Genomic DNA, 12,176 nt, shown 5'->3' on the forward strand with positions numbered 1-12,176 from the left:
TGTGGCGCGGGCTCTCTGGTGGCGGAGCTGGTGTCTGGCGGGGGGCTTTGGCTGGGCGCGTTGTTGTGCGGCCCTGTTGTCACTCTGCGCTGGTGAGGCCTGGCGGCGTCTCCGTTCCGTTTGGCATGGGCGCCGCCATCTTGCCTTCTGGCAATGTGATGCGGCTGGCCAATCCTGGTGAGTCACATGTTCCCTCCAGCCAGTAACAGCATGGCATGGGGTATTTAGGAAGGGTCAGTGCCTTCCTTCTTTGCCAGTGCAACGTGTATCTCAGCCTAGCTGAGAGGGAGTTCTCTGTGCTTTCCTGTTCCTGTGAATTCGCTGTCTACCAGTCTGCCTGTCAGCTCCTAGCTCCCACTGGACTACCCCGCTTCCTCCATCACCCTTGCCCATACCTGAGTGCCTGAGCCTGCTGACATCCTGCGCTTCAGTTCACTACCTGTATACCTGGCTTGTTTATTTTCAGTTCACTACCTGCAAACCTGGCTTGATTATTTTCAGTTTCACTACCTGTACACCTGGACAGCTCTAATTGTTTCTACTTGGACATTAAACCTTTTACTCCCACCACAGAACTCTTGTGCACATTATATATTCCTGGACTTTTATTTACTGCCATTATATGTCTACTCAAGCACTTATTAAAAATTCTAGTTTTATTTTTAAATCTGCTTCTGTGATCGCTCCTGCTACCACCCCGGGTCCACAAACAACCCAGAACATCACAGCCCTCTCCTGGCTGTCCTGCTCTCAGACTGTTCTTTCTCTGTCTAATCTCATGACTTCCCCTTACACTTCCACTAATAGTAAGTGTCCTCCAAGGTTCTGCTCTTAGGCCTTTCCTATTCTCTCTCTATACCTCCTCTTTAGGTGAGCTCAGCTGCTCTTTTTGCCTCCAATATCGTCTCTATGCTGATAACACTCAGATCTGCCTCTCCTCCCCTGACACCTTTCACTTCTCTTGTATCACCAACTGTCGCACTGATTATTCCTCCTGGATTTCCCTGAACTTTCTTAAACTTAAACAGTCTAAGATTTATCTGATCATCTTCCCACCCTCCCAACTAAGCTTGCCTCCTACAATTTCATTACCTATTAACAGTAGCACCATCTCCTCCAGCCTGTAAGTGCGCTGTCTTAGAGTTATCCTTGACTCCTCCCTCTCCTTTAAATCACACAATCAGTACATCGGCAGTCCTGCCATTTCTATCTTAGAAATATCTCCAGGATCAGACCCTCTCTCACTCTGGAGGTCACTAAGATTCTCATCCACTCACTGGTCATCTTCGAAATTGGACTGCTGTAACCTCCTCCTATCTGGCCTCCCTGACTCCCACCTCTCTCCACTCCAATCAGTCCTCAATGCTGCTGCCTGACTCCTCTTCCTCTCCAAGCATACTGCACCTGCCAACCCTCTCCTGCAAGCCCTGCATTGGCTCCCCTTCAGAACCCATTTTAAGCTTCTCACAGTCACTTACAAAGCCCTCACAAAATCCTCTCCTATTTACAGCTCTGACCTTATCTCCTGTAACACTCTGGCCCAACTACTTTACTCCACAAATGAGTACTTCCTCCCACTCCTGCCTCCAAGTTTTTGTCTGCTGCTCCATACCTCTGGAACTCTCCCCCTCTCAAACTTCCTCTGTACAAAACTTCAAATGTGCACTTTAAGACATTTTTAATCAAAGCCATCCAGCTCTCATCCTAACCCATTGCTCCATGCTCTTTGCCCACAGTCTCCCTCATCTGTGTCACACCTGTCTGCCCCTCCCCTTTAGAATGTAAACACTGCACATTAGGGGCCTGATTCTGAATCGAGAGCAAAGTAGCTGTTTTTGTGTGATGTCACAGAAGTCAGATTTACTACCTTAAGTTAATGCGAATTACAGATCCGTAACTAGACTATTTGGTGCCCTGTGCCAGAAAGAGCATTGACACCCCCCTCATTTTTCAAAGGGACATAATGCACCCAAAAAAGGGCTATGGCTTCATGGGGAAGGGCCAGGGAAGAGATAGGAGAGGTCAGGAGATGCTGGGGAAGAAACAAGAGGAAGCTACAAGCAAGAATGACAATAAACAGAAATTTGACAGGCCCAAACAGCGCCCCCTGCCCTGTGGTGCTCTGTGCGATGGCACCAGCCGCACTACCCTAGCTACGGCCTTGGCGAATTTTAATAGGTTTAACTCATGGATACGTGCAGCTTCAAGTGGGAAGCCATTCTGTCCTCGGCTGTAACCAGCATAGTTATTATCAGTACTTGCACCAGTCCCATGCTATGCTCAAGAGATCCATCAAAAACAAGCTTACCTTCATTGTACGTGTGTCACGGATTCTATTTTTATTAATCCGTATCGGGACCCTTGGATCCAGCTGACGCAGGAGTATAGCTGAAACTAGGAGCCTTGATTAGACATCTGCTCATCCAGGATCACCAGAACCCAGAGTAGCAATGGCAGATGGGGATAAACCCTACAACCAGTATCTGGACCGGAATGTCACAGTCTGAGTATTCTGTAGATCCGGCTCGGGACCCTTAGTGATGAAGGATGTGCATAGGAAACGAGGAGGCTTGCTGATACTTTGGCTCATCTGTATGAACAGGAGTTTTAGGTACACTAGTGACAGTGTAGGAACCACAGACTACTGATATGCATGGATACTGGACTGGAACCGTAGTGAACAGACCAGGCCCACTGGACGACCCCTCTCCTAGTGACCTGTGAAGGACAGAATATACTCCAGGAACAAGGATGACCTCTGGAACTCAGAACAATATAGTACTGGTAGATAGGAACTCAGAACTCAGGCCAGGAACCTGAGTCTAATGTAGTCAGAGTACAACTTGAGAAAGCTGTAACTCTGGTACTGCTCTGATGCAAGATCTGGAACCAGTGAAGAACTCAGAAACTGAAAGTCCGGATAAGTAATACAGCTACTGGACACCTCAGTGTACAGACCGTATACTGCACACCGAACCCTAACCCTGGAACCAGCATCCTTCTTTGTACTAGCCCAAGACAATAGCACACAGCGCAGGAAAAAAAATAGCACAATAGTATAACCTGATAACCTGGATAACCACTAAGCACAGAATAAAACAGCATAGGTAACTTGCATGCACTGTATCAGCAGTATGATGGAATGAAGACTGCGGCAGTACTCACCAACTTTGCACTGAGGAGTAATAAGTTGTCAGTAAGGGGCGCCAAGAGGGGGGAGGAGCGGGTACTAATTACCCGGGCCCGTGCTTGATGGAGGGGCCTGGCGGGGGCCTGGGTCCAGCACCACTCCCCCCTCTTACATCACAGCAGCCCAGCACACGCTGCTGTGTACTGGGCTGCACTTGGAGACTGCTTGCGGCTGCTAAGAAGCAGCCACAGCAGTCTCCTATGCCTGTGGGGGAAGCGATCAAGCTGATCACACCCCGCACTGGTTATGCGCCGGGCTGAAGGGGCTCAGAGCGCCCCCCTCGCTAGCGCACAGCGCCGCTGCATATTTTTTCTCAAAGAGGGCGCGGCCACGCCATTGCTATTAGGGCTTGCCCACTTTTACCCGGGCCTGCCGCGGCTCTTGGCAGGCCTGAAGGCAGTATACTTGCTGGCTGAGACAAAGTGGTTGGAGCAGGTCTGTATGTAGCGTGGGAGCTGCATTGCTGACAAGTAGCAGAACACAACGGCAAATGGAAAGCAGAATACTTGCTGGCTGAGACAAAGTGGTTGGAACAGGTCTGTATGCAGCGTGGGTGCTGCGGTGCTGACAAGTGACGCTACACAGGGGCAAAACTGGTAGATGTAAACTTTCTGGCTGACCGGAGTGGAAGAAGCGGGTCTGTTTGCAGCATAGTAGCGGTGGTGCTGGCAGGCCACAATAATAAGCGGCAGATGGTTAGTAGTCAGAATCCACAAAATAGCAGATAAAGTCACAGGGAACACGACCAAAGGATACAGAAGTAAGCCTGGAGTCTAGCACTGTCCTGGGAAGGAACATGTTGTCCAGGCCGTGTGCTGACTCCAGGTGCAGATTTAAATAGCAGTCAGTCCATTCCCATTGGAGCAGAGGATCAGGTGAATGCTGCTGAGCTGCTCAGGTGTATCAGGTAATTACAATTAAATGTTTCTACATAGGCCTGGAGAATTGCTAAGACCCAGATTCGTGACATGGAATAAGAAACTGGAATCCGTAGCTATAGGAATCTGGAACCAATTGTGGAGAGCTCAACCATGGAACCTGAATCCAGGAGCTAGAACCCACTACAGGGAACTCAGGGGCCGATTCAGACCCGCTCACTAAGAAGCGTTCACTAGTAGCTGGACGATTTTCGCATTCTGCGCATGCATATGCATCGCCGTGCGCGAACCAGTGTGAGAGATCGGGAAGCAGTCGCTTGCTGCACATAGACTGCCCAGCAGAGTGAGTGACATGAGAAACCGTTTGTGGGTGGTAATGGGCAGGCCACTAGAAACAGGGGAGTGGATGTGCGAACACAGGCGTGGCTGAGCGTCTTAATGCTGTTTCAGAGGCGTGCATAATTAACAGGCAGACTCATTGTACACGTCACTTGGTTGTATTTCACACTGAAGTGATCGCAGTGCTTGCGGAAGGGTATAGTCAACTTCAAGCGCTGCAATTGCATCCGATGGTCCTCGATGTACCGATCAGGGCTGCCATCAGATATTGTGGGGTCATGCACCCCAACTCCAAAGGTCATGCACCCCCAACTCCAAAGGAAAAATTTTTTTATTAAACAAGTGCATGGGCAAATACAGGAAAATAAATATATATAAAATAAAACGAGGTGGCTCTCAACAGACTTAGTAATAAAAGATAGCGTCCTTTACTCCTGTATTGCTTGTCCCTGAAGACGGGGGGGTCACCCCGAAACGTCATTGGAATAAAGGACGCTATCTTTTACTACTAAGTCTGTTGAGTGCCACCTCGTTTTATTTTCTACATATGGGGCACCACAGCAAGTTATGTGACTTTGACCTTGGAGTGCCGGGTCAATTCTGGAATATAGATATATATATATATATATATATGTGTGTGTGTGTGTTTTGTTAAACACATATAATATATACAGCATAACACACATGTACGTTATATATAACACATATATCCACGCTAACATATGTACATACACATACATCCATACTTAAACATACATACACATATGTACACTCTAACACATACAGATATATACAGTCAGGTGCATAAATATTGGGACATTGACAGAATTTTCATATTTTGGCCTCTATTCACAACAAAAATGGCTTTGAAATGAAACAAACAAGGTGTGCTTTACCTGCAGACTTTCAGATTTAATTTGAGGGTAATTACATCCAAATAAGGTGAACAGTGTAGGAATTACAACGGTTTCTATATGTGCCTCCCACTTTTTAAGGGGCCAAAAGTAATGGGACTATCAATTCAACAGCTGTTTCATGGACAGGTGTGGGCTATTCCCTCATTATTTCATTATCAATTAACCAGGTAAAAGGTCTGGAGTTGATTCTAGGTGTGACATTTGCATTTGGAATCAGTTGCTGTCGACTCTCAATATGAGATCCAAAGAGCTGTCACTATCAGTGAAGCAAGCCATCATTAGGCTGAAAAATCAAAACAAACCCATCAGAGAGATAGCAAAAACATTAGGTGCGGCCAAATGAACTGTTTGGAACATTCTTAAAAAGAAAGAACGTACCGGAGAGCTCAGCCACACCAAAAGACCTGGGAGACCACGGAAAACAACTGTGGTGGATGACAGAAGAAATATTTCCCTGGTGAAGAAAAACCCCTTCACAAAAGTTGGCCAAATCAAGAACACTCTCCAGGAGGTAGGTGTATATGTGTCAAAGTCTACAATCAAGAGAAGACTTCACAAGAGTGAATATAGAGGGTTCACCACAAGATGTAAACCATTGGTGTGACTCAAAAACAGGAAGACCAGATTAGAGTTTGCCAAACAACATCTAAAAAGCCATTACAGTTCTGGAACAACATCCTATGGACAGATGAGACATAAATCAACTTGTACCAGAGTGATGAGAAGAGTATGGAGAAGGAAAGGAACTGCTCATGATCCAAAACATACCACCTCATCAGTGAAGCATGGTTGTGGTAGTGTCATGGCATGGGCGTGTATGACTGCCAATGGAACTGGTTCCCTTGTATTTATTAATGATGTGACTTCTGACAAAAGCAGCAGATTGAATTCTGAAGTGTTTTGGGCAATATTATATGCTCATATTCAATCAAATGCTTCAGAACTCATTACATACCCATATATATATATATACACACTAACACAGACATATACAGTACATACACACTAACACTGACATATACAGTACATACCCATATATACACACTAACACAGACATATACAGTACATACGCACTAACACAGACATATACAGTACATACTCATATATACACACTAACACAGAGATATACAGTACATACACACTAAAACAGACATATACAGTACATACACATATTATACACACTAACACAGACATATACAGTACATACATACTAATACAGACATATACAGTACATACTCATATATACACACTAACACAGACATATACAGTACATACACACTAACACAGACATATACAGTACATACACATATTATACACACTAACACAGACATATACAGTACATACACATATATACACACTAACACAGACGTATACAGTACATACCCATATATACACACTAACACAGACATATACAGTACATACCCATATATACACACACTAACACAGACATATACAGTACATACACATATATACACATTAACACAGGCATATACAGTACATATGCACTAACACAGACATATACAGTACATACCCATATATACACACTAACACAGACATATACAGTACATACCAATATATACACACTAACACAGACATATACAGTACATACCCATATATACACACTAACACAGACATATACAGTACATACCCATATATACACACTAACACAGACATATACAGTACATACACACTAACACAGACATATACAGTACATACCCATATATACACACTAACACAGACATATACAGTACATACCCATATATACACACTAACACAGACATATACAGTACATACCCATATATACACACACTAACACAGACATATACAGTACATACACACTAACACAGACATATACAGTACATACACATATATACACACTAACACAAACACAAACATATTTATTGCTTACACTTCTGCACATCAGCTGGTTGCTAATGGGTGGCGGGCACCTTGCATTATTAGGCCCCACCCCTAAGGAACGATGCGATTCACGGGTGTTGGGGGGCGTGGCTTGACACTGGCTCCGCCCCCATTTCAAGCCGACTGAAGAGGGAAGTTGGGGAATCGTGAAGGAAGGGGTTTCTCAGATTGGAGCAGGTCTACTTAATCAAGTTGTGCACACTGCATGCCGGTAGGCGGTAGAAGCCCCACTCCCTTTTCATTCAAGGGGGTAGTGCGGGGGACTATGCAGCAGTTGCAGGAGCAGGCCCGGGCCCCCTCCCGTTCTGCCAGTGTCCGGGCCCGGGACTCGAGTACCGGCAGTCCCCCCCTGATGGCGGCCCTGGTACCGATGGTTACATACACTTCCTGGAGATGACGTGCGCAAGTGGGTGTCTTAAGACAAGCTGGTGAGTATCTGCAAACACAAAGTGATCGCACGCCAAGACATAGTGGGCGTGCTTATGCCTTGCCGTGCGATCGCCTGCCTTGCTGGGTGTGTGCCGGATTTGCTTACGCTGGGTGCGAGCGAACGCATCTAGCGAGTGGGTCTGAATGAGCTCCTCAGAGAGATGCAGCCAATAGACACCCCCAACACCCCCTTCCCTTAATTACACTTACTTCTGGTGATCGGTGCTCCGGTGATGTCCTCCGTGATTCCAGTCAGCTGATCTCCCATCCTGCACTGGACCTGGTCAGCTATATTATGCTATTGAGGAAGCTGTGGGTTCTCCACAGCGAAATGTGTCTAGCACTCTATTGACAGCTTCTCATCCATTTGGGAACCTCACTGCAGACTTCCCGGACCGGCAACTTTTACCGTACTCCATCTCTACATTATCCGTGGGCTCAGCATCTACTTATTGGGATGCAACTGTGTTTCAAACAAAACTGGTAAATATATAATCTTTGAGTTGGACATTATTCCGGATTCCTCCATTGAGGACCAGTGACTATTGTTTATTAGTGAATGCCATCTGGATTAAGACATTTTAATAATATCCAATTTATGAACTTTTTATTTTTATTGGACTTTTTTCGTTTTTGATGTTTTCATCTTTTATTTGATTCGATGCAGTATATATGTTGTGAAATGCAACAACAAATGATTATCTATTATCTTCAATCCAAGCTGTATACAGTTATAATTTTAACTATTATCTGCCAGTCTATTGGAATACCAGGTGTATATTGTTTTCTGATTGTCTAGATAATTGTACATGAATCAAGGGTAGATCATTTACACCACACACACCATCTCTGTCATTACTGGTAATTTAGCACATGTTCATCCAGTTACTTTATAGCCCCTCAGTACATGCTCAGCACTGCAGCCCGAGTCCAGAACCACATTATGTGTTCAGCATTGCAGCTTGAGTCCAGCACCGCAGCCCGAGTCCAGCACTGCAGCCTGCCCTGTGTCAGTATCAGTGACTCACTCACTGAGTCACTGCATCAATGTGTGTGGGAGGGGAATAACATGCAGCTATGTGACCTACGATGTCAGATCATACCCAGCCGGGCACCGTCTGAGCCACCTGGAAGAGCCCAGGCCACAAGTTACTTTTTTCTTTATGATTTCTGGGCTGGGAATACATGTTACATTTAATTTCTGTTGCAATGGATATATGGTGTGTTTATGCAATATTCTGTAGCCACAGAAGGTTCTACAAAGTTCACCTGCATCAGTCCAGTATTGTATGTGATTTAATTAGTAATTTGTCTACTATTTGACTTGTGTGGATAACAATAAAAATAAAAAAATAAATTATATTTTACAATTAAACAGCTGTGGTTTAGTTGTTTTTTAAAACTTTACCTTTCGCTGCCCCTGGCCCCAAATGGCGGCAGCCTGTAATTCGGAAAATGGAGTCCAAGTCACTGCGAGCAACGTCGCAGAACGAGATCTGGACATGCGCAGTGCTGTATCTGCACATGCGCAGATCTCAAACCATCGGAGATGTGCGTTAACATTGAGTTAATGTACATCTCTGAATCAGGCCTTTAGGCCACGAAGGCAGGGGCAGAACTATGGGAGACAATGGAGGCTCCAGCACTGAAGGGGCACCTCCTCCATTATCCACAACATATTCACCCCACTTAGGGCTGTAACTATGTACCCGGAGTGTACCATCACGGCCACCCAATACATGGCACCTCTTACGGCACCTGAGAAGCCACCATGTCAGACCATCAGCTGCTGCCTTCGTCTTTCTATAGCCTGTCAGTATGAAAATTGCTACAGTACAGTGTCAGCGGCTGTGACGGGGGGGGCACCAAATTATAACTTGCCTCTGGGCGTCTGGGATGAATTTACGCCACTGCAAGACGGCTTTTATGTAAAGTGTATGAGTGTATCTAGCTACCTACAGTTTCCAATCACTGCATCTCCAAACTATACTAAATTACAAGTGAGAAATGAAATGGAGGAAGATTTATGTATCTGTGTCCTCATAGAAATGGCTGCTGGTGTACATTTGCTTTTTTTAGTACAATGCAAGCAGTTAATCTTTAGTGGTAAAATAAAGAATTATTCATACATGTCATTATATTGCATTTCCAAACTACTTTAGAATAACTAATTATGGTATAGTTTATTGACTTTGGTCTGATTCAGTGGTGGATGCAACGACGAAGTCAGACGCAAGCAGATGATTTTTTTTCATTCTGTACATGCATCCGAGTCACACTGATCATGCGTGACAATGGTTATCGCCGGGGTACGCAGAATGAATTTGGGGGCAGAGAGAGGCAATTTCAGTGGCCGTTCCTGGGTGGTATCAGGGGCTGGTTAGTCAGATGCAAGCGTATTGTGGGCGTATCATGGTCAGCGACTGTGACTTTTTATGTAGTTGTACAAGGATCCACTGGTAGACATTTCAGTGGCTGTCCGAACTCCACCATTCAACTCCACCCCCTACCTACACACATTCAACTTTTTCTGTTTTGTGATAAGTGCGCAGTGCTGCAGCCTCAGCACCTCCTCTGCCCTGGCACGTGACAATTCGCATTTCCTATGTGATGTCATGCAAATTGCTCCTCCTTGCGCTGATCCCCACATCACTAGACACACCCCACTGACTGTGGTGGCACACAATAAGCCATTCATAAGTTTCAGCTCCAGGCCCATGTGGACCTTAATCTGGGACTGATGCTACGGCTATCCGGCAACCATTCAATACTGTCCTTCTGATGTCCTTCCCTATCCTAAGCCTAAACCTAATCATTACCCTAACCCCTAAACCTAACCACTCACCCCTAAACTGAACTCTAATGCCAACATATTTCATAGTTTGTCATTCTGTTTATGTCAACATTTTCTTTGTGTTGACAATGTACTCATGACGATATTATAACTGTCGACATTCTAGAGTCAACATTATGAACTTTGACTTAGTGACTGCATACCCTGCAGATTGTGTTAACAACTCTTCCCTATGGAATGAGTTATCTGAGAGTCAGTGGCACCACAAGGGGGGTGTGGGCCGCACCGGGTGTAACCAAAGGTAAGGACGCCACTGCTCAGAGTGTAGAGGCATCAGATTCAGTAAACTATGTTTGTGAACTGAGCCAGGACAGAACACGGAAATCGCTGTGTTCATCAGCGAAAGAGTCATGTTTACCATTTGCCAGGATAGCTGCTTATCGAAGCAACGGTTCTGTATACGTAAAATAGTAAATAACCCTGATACTTAATCAATTATTGATGCAAATAGCGTTGATAAGAGATGATAATTAAAGTCTAATATTGCTATAGGTTTTAAATAGACCCCATTATGGAAATAAAGGGAATATGTTTCAAGCCTTGGAGAGTGGTAAACTGGAGAAGTGTCCCAAGCAACCAATCAGCTTTTATCTGATGTATCTAGCGCAGTCTTTGAAATTATAGTAATAAGCTAATTGGTTGCTTTGGGCAACTACTCCATATAATTTCTCTCCAAGGCTTGATACATCTATCCTCTAGTATTAAGGTAAGTACATTTACGAGGTGATTGAAGCAGCCCATCTACACTGTCGCAGTTGTACCTACTTTTCACTCTCATAAATTCCCTCTTTATATCCATCTGCTTTGGGAATTTACAGTATGCCTGAAAACCTGAGTAAGAGTGTTTTACTATTTTTTATATGCATACATTACTGCACTCCCTCCTAAATTTTAACTTAGGTTTGTCTCCTATGTTACCACACTTCATGTTTCACCCGATTTCACAACAGTTTAATTTCTATATGTAAGCAGTACAGTACAGGCAGTGTCGTAAATTCATTCCAGATGCCCGGAGGCAAGCTATAATTTGGTGCCCCCCGTCACAGCTGCTGACATTGTAGTGCCGGACGTGCCTGACACACTGACACTGAGGAGCAGCGACACAAATGAGTAGGGACAGGCTATAGACGGAGGCGGCAGCTGACGGTCTGACACGGAGCTCTCCACTAGTGTATGGTGTCTTCTTAGGTGGCGGGAAGAGGTGCCATGTATTTGCGACTGTGATGGTACATTCCGGGTATATAGTTACAGACCTAAGTGGGGTGAATATATTGTGGGCAATGGAGGAGGGACCCCTTCAGTGCTGGCGCCCGGTGGCAGGCGCTTCCATTGTCTCCCATAGTTCTGCCCCTGAGTTCAGGTCGAGTCTCCCATATCCAAATATTCCAAAATACATAATATTCAAAAATACTGAATTTTTTTAGCATAACTGAGATAGTAAAACCTTTGTTTTTTCATGGTTCAATGTACACAAACTTTGTTTAAAACACAAAATAACTAAAAATATTGTATAAAATTACCTTTAGGCTTTTTGTATAAGGTGTATATGAACATAAATGAATTTCATGTATGTACACAAACTTTGTTTGAGCCACAATATTATTGAAAATATTGTATACAATTACCTGCAGGCTGTGTATATGTGTGCA

This window comes from Taudactylus pleione, unplaced genomic scaffold (assembly GCF_031769625.1).
Source record: "Taudactylus pleione unplaced genomic scaffold, aTauple2 ptg000256l, whole genome shotgun sequence".
Lineage (NCBI taxonomy): Eukaryota > Metazoa > Chordata > Amphibia > Anura > Myobatrachidae > Taudactylus > Taudactylus pleione.